Raw genomic sequence first — 5,477 nt, 5'->3', positions numbered from 1 at the left:
TGCAGAGGGGAGGAAATTGTGAGAGAATTCGACCCAAACCAGTTTCTGAGACCAGGATCGTGGCTCCTGTGAAGCGAGACATCGGAGCCCAGTCTCAAGGTGCTGGTTCAGCCTCTCGGTTTGTCCGTTGGTTTCAGGGTGAAACCCAGATGACAGACTGAGAGTAGCTCCTATGAGATTGCAAAACTCCTTCCAAAATTGCGAAATGAATTGGGGACCCCTACCGGATACTACATTCTTGGGGAAACCATGGAACTTGAATACCTGGTGTGTCATTAACTCGGCAGTGTCTTTAGCTGAGGGGAGTTTCGGGAGTGCAATGAAGTGTGCCATTTTAGAGAATCTGTCCACGAGTGTGAGAATGGTGGTATTTCCTTTCGAGGCTGGTAATCCCGTCACAGAGTCTACGGAGATGTCTGACCAAGGACGTTGTGGTATTGGCATGGGTCGCAACTCCCCAGAAGGAAGTTTACGAGAGTTGTTTAACAGCACAGGTATGTGCATTGACATAATTGGTAACATCCCTTCTAACATTGGGCCACCAAAAGCGCTGTTCGACCACAGATTGAGTCTTGGAAATTACATACATTAGTTTGTCGGTTAGTGTGAGCCCAGTGGATGACTCTTCCCCTTAAGGTCGGAACCACATAAAACCTGTTTTCAGGGCAATTTTCAGGGCTAAGAGTGTTCTTCAGAGCCTCCTTTACCGCAGTCTCAATGTCCCAAACAAAAGCAGAAACAAAACATGACTTGGGCAAAATGGTTTTAGGGTTGGACAAAGAATTCCCTGTGCAGAAACTGCGCGATAAAGCATCTGGCTGACCATTTTTAGAACCAGGTCGGTAGGGTAACGTGAAATGTAATCTAGTGAAGAACAGAGCCCATCTAGCCTGCCTCGCATTTAAGCTCTTAGCAGTTTTAAGATATTCCAGGTTCTTGTGATCTGTCCATACTAAAAATGGAGTATGTGCCCCCTCTAGCCAGTGTTGCTATCCACCAAAGCCACCTTGACTGCCAGTACACGGTCACGAATGTCATAATTTCTCTCGGCTGGGGTCAGTTTTTTGGAGAGATAAGCACAAGGATGTAACTTACCATCCTTGAAACATTTCTGGGAGAGCACTGCTCCTATACTGGCATCAGACGCATCAATTTCTACCACAAACTGCTGTTTGAGATCTGGCAAAGTGAGGATGGGAGCGGAAGTAAAGTTCAATTTAAGTTTTTGAAAAGCTGCCTGACGAAGCGTATTCCATACGAAAGGTCTGTGTGGCGAGGTAAGATCATGCAAAGGCGAGGCTATAGAAATGAAATTTCTAAAGAACTTTCTGTAGAAATTAGCGAACCCTAAGAATCTTTGCATGACGTGGGAGTGGGCCAAATAGTCACAGCATCAACTTTGCAAGGGTCCATTTTGATTTCACCTGGAGTCAGCACGAACCCCAGAAAAGAAACAGACACCTTGTGGAACTCACATTTCTCAGCCTTGACATATAGTTCATTCTGCAGTAACTGCTGCAACACAGAGCGGACATGAATGATGTGAGTCTCCTCATCCGGGGAGAATATCAAAATATTGTCCAAATATACAAAAACGTACACATTGAACACGCAAGACATCATTGACAAAGTTCTGGAACAGAGCTGGAGCGATATTTAGTCCAAAAGGCATCAGCAAATACTCGGAATGTCCCGTTGGTGTGTTGAATGCTGTTTTCCATTCATCCCCCTCCCTTATCCTCAGAATCAGAATCTGAATCATCTTTATTTGCCAAGTATGTGCAAAAAACACAAGGAATTTGTCTCCGGTAATTGGAGCCGCTCTAGTATGACAACAGACAGTCAATTGACAGAGATCACTTTTGAGACATAAAGACATTGAGAAAAACAGTCACTGAGCAATAAACGGTTGCTAGTTATCTGGTAATGCCGGTACATATATTTTTTTTTTGACAATTGTGCAAAAAGATGCAGAGTCCTCTAGCACTTAGAGCAGTTCGAATGACTAATATTGTAATAGTCCGGTGCAATGACCATTGCGATGGGACATTCAGGCGAGTACTACAATAATCTGGGACAATGTTGATTGTGCAAATGTTGCAGATACTCCTCAATCAGTGTGCAAATGGAGCAGATGCTACTCTGGCTTGAGTGGCCAGTATTGGTCAACAACAGATGCAAATAGTGCAGCGTGGTGAGACTACTACAGTGAGTGCACGAGTATGTATAATTGGCCTGACACAAATGTGACAACAAACTCAAGACAAAGAAATTACCAGCATCTTGCAATGGAATTGTAGGTTAGGTGTTTAAGAAGTTGATTGCAAGAGGGAAGAAGCTGTTGGAATGTCTGCTAGTTCTAGTTTGCATTGATCGGTAGCACCTACCTGAGGGAAGGAGCTGGAAGAGCTGGTGACCGAGATGTGGAGGGTCTGAGTGGATTTTGCACGCTCTTGTCTTAGTTCTGGCAGCGTGCAAGTCCTCAAGGGTGGGTTGGGGGGTATCGACAATCCTTTCAGCAGTTTTGATTGTCCGTTGCAGTCGGTGTTTGTCTTTTTTTGTAGCAGCACCAAACCAGACTGTCACGGAAGAACACAGGACTGATTCGATGACCGCTGTGTAGAACTGCCTCAGCAGCTCCTGTGGTAGGCGATGCTTTCTCAGAAGCCGCAGGAAGTACATCCTCTGCTGGGCCTTTTTGAGGACAGAGTCCCATTTAATCAGACTGTAATTCCTAGGAACTTGAAGGTCTCGACGGTTGTCACAAGGCAGCTAGACAGCGTGAGTGGCAGCTGTGGCGAAGGATGCCTCCTGAAGTCCACGCTCATTTCTACTGTCTTGAGCGTGCTCAGCTCCAGGTTGTGTCAGCCGCACCACAGCTCCAGCCGCTCCACTTCCTGTCAATATGCAGACTCGTCACCGTCCTTGATGAGGCCGATGACAGTGGTGTCATCTGCAAACTTCAGGAGTTTGACAGCCGGGTATGTTGAGGTGCAGTCGTTCGTATATAGAGAGAAGAGCAGCGGAGAGAGGACACAACCTTGGGGTGCCCCAGTGCTGATGCTGCGTGTGGATGAGGTGGCCTCCCCCAGCCTCACCTGCTGTGTCCTGCCCGTCAGGAAGCTGTAAATCCACTGGCAGATGCCAGGTGAGACGCTGAGCTGGAGCAGCTTGGAGGAAAGGAGTTCAGGGATGATGGTGTTGAACGCTGAGCTTAAGTCCACGAACAGGATCATCGCGTAGGTCCCTGCACTATCGAGATGTTCTAGAATGAAGTGCAGTCCCATGTTGACTGCATCATCCACAGACCTGTTTGCTTGGTAGGCAAACTGTAGGGGGTCCTACAGGGGACCTGTGATGCTCTTGAGGTGGTCCAGCATGAGACGTTCAAAGGACTTCATGACCACAGATGTCAAGGCGACAGGCCTGTAGTCATTTACACCTGAGATTGCAGGTTTCTTGGGAACTGGAATGATGGTAGCGCGTTTGAAACTGGATGGTACTTCGCACAGTATCAGAGATCTATTGAAGATCTGAGTGAAGACTGGAGCGAGCTGGTCTGCGCAGACTTTGAGGCAGGATGGGGACACATGGTCTGGGCCTGCCGCTTTGTTAATCTTTTGTTGTTTGAAGATGCGTCTCACATCCTGTTCACGGATGGTTAACACAGAAGTCGGTGGTGTGATAGTGGTCGGTAGTGCGGCTGGGTGAGTGTGGGGTGTGAAAGTGTCCTTTTCAAATCTGCAGTAGAAGGTATTCAAGTTGTTGGCTAGTGTGCTATTGTTCTCATCTTGGGGGGGATTGTCGCTTGTAATTTGTTGGCGATTGGAATGCATGCCAGACTGTGGGCAGTTGACTAGATGATATGCATTTCTTAAATCTAGTTTGGTGAAAACCTTGGCTCCCTCCAGGAACTCAAAAGTTGTGGAGATGAGAGGAAGATGGTACCTGTTTTTCACAGTTATGTCGTTGAGACCCCGGTAATCGATAAGAATGGGCACTTGAGAAAAGTCAGGATCCCCAGATGGGGTCTGTGGATTGTCATTTGAAACATAGCCCTGAACATTAAATGGAGGCTTGAAACAGTTCTGGGCGCAATTGGTGCCCCATGACATAACCTGCCCAGAGGACCAGTCAATGTGGGAGTGATGTAATTTCAACCAAGGGTTCCCTAAGATAAGGTCATGAATCATGTCAGAGTCAATTAATACAGGTGTATGAATTTCTTGATCAGGACAGCATCGTGTCATTTTAGGAAGAACCCAGGTAGGCTCTTCCTTAATGAAATTTAGACTCACCGCTCCCATGCCCTTGTTATCGGCACCGGCAACCTTGACATGACAGTTTCTCACAGAATGACCCAACTGCCCGCAGTAGAAGCACCGCCCTTCCCCCAGCCGGCATTGACGTTCCTCAGGGGAGAGATGGAACCTGCCCAGTTGCATGGGTTCATCCGTGGTGACGCTAGCCAGTAGATTGAGACCGGAAATAGGGGATCTGCCTTGGTTTGGGCACCGAGGCTCACCTCCAAGTGCGTGGTGACGCAGCCCTCCACCGAACTCCGTCCAGCTCGCGATCCAAAAGCCTCTTGTCGATTTTTACGGCGAGAGCGATGAGAGTGTCCAAGTCGGTCAGCAGGTCGAGCAGGACCAAACGATCCTTGACGGCGGGGGATAGTCCTTGAAAAAATGCATCGAATAGTGCCCTATTATTCCACTGACTCTCAGATGCTCGAATGCGAAACTCAATGGCGTAATCTGAAGCCCTGCGCTTGCCTTGGTGTAAGGTGGGAAGGGAGCGAGCTGCCTCACGATCTGGTGTGGAAAACTGAAAAATTTGCTCCATAGTCTTTACGAAAAAAGCCCACGAATGACACACGGAGGAATTTGCGGCTCCATTCAGCAGTAGCCCACGCCTCCGCAAGACCAGTCAGGTTGGAAATGACGAAAGCGATTTTTGCCCGCTCGGTAGGGAAGGCAGCTACCTGCAGCTCAAAGTGGAGTTCGCACTGAGTGATGAACGGCTTAATATTCCCAGAATCTCCAGAGAACCTCTCCGGTCGAGAGAGCTGTGGGCAGACAGCAGCGGAGGTGGCAGGTGGTTGCATAGTAACTGCTTCACATGAAAACGTTGGTACTGTGGCGGTATCGGTGTTGTGCCAACCCATTTTCATAAGAACTGCAAACTGTGAGGCTACCTGTCTCATCATATTGTCCTGATGTTCTGACAGTCCCTCTAGATGAAGGTGGAGGGCAGCAAGCTGCTCATCCTGCTTCGAGAGGCGTTGACCCTGCGCGCGAAGGGCTTTGCGCACCGGGTCGAAGTCTGCTGGGTCCATGTTATGGCCAGTTCGTTCTGTCATGAACGGAACATGGGATAGGATCCAAAAATTTACTAATCCAAAACAAATGGACAGTTTAAAAAAGAGAGAGGTTTAATCAACGAGCAGAGGTCGGTACACAGGCAGGCAATCCAAA

Source organism: Phycodurus eques, chromosome 17 (genome assembly GCF_024500275.1).
Source record: "Phycodurus eques isolate BA_2022a chromosome 17, UOR_Pequ_1.1, whole genome shotgun sequence".
Taxonomy (NCBI): Eukaryota; Metazoa; Chordata; class Actinopteri; order Syngnathiformes; family Syngnathidae; genus Phycodurus; species Phycodurus eques.
The sequence above is the reverse complement of the archived record's forward strand: the minus strand, read 5'-3'. Positions refer to the sequence as shown.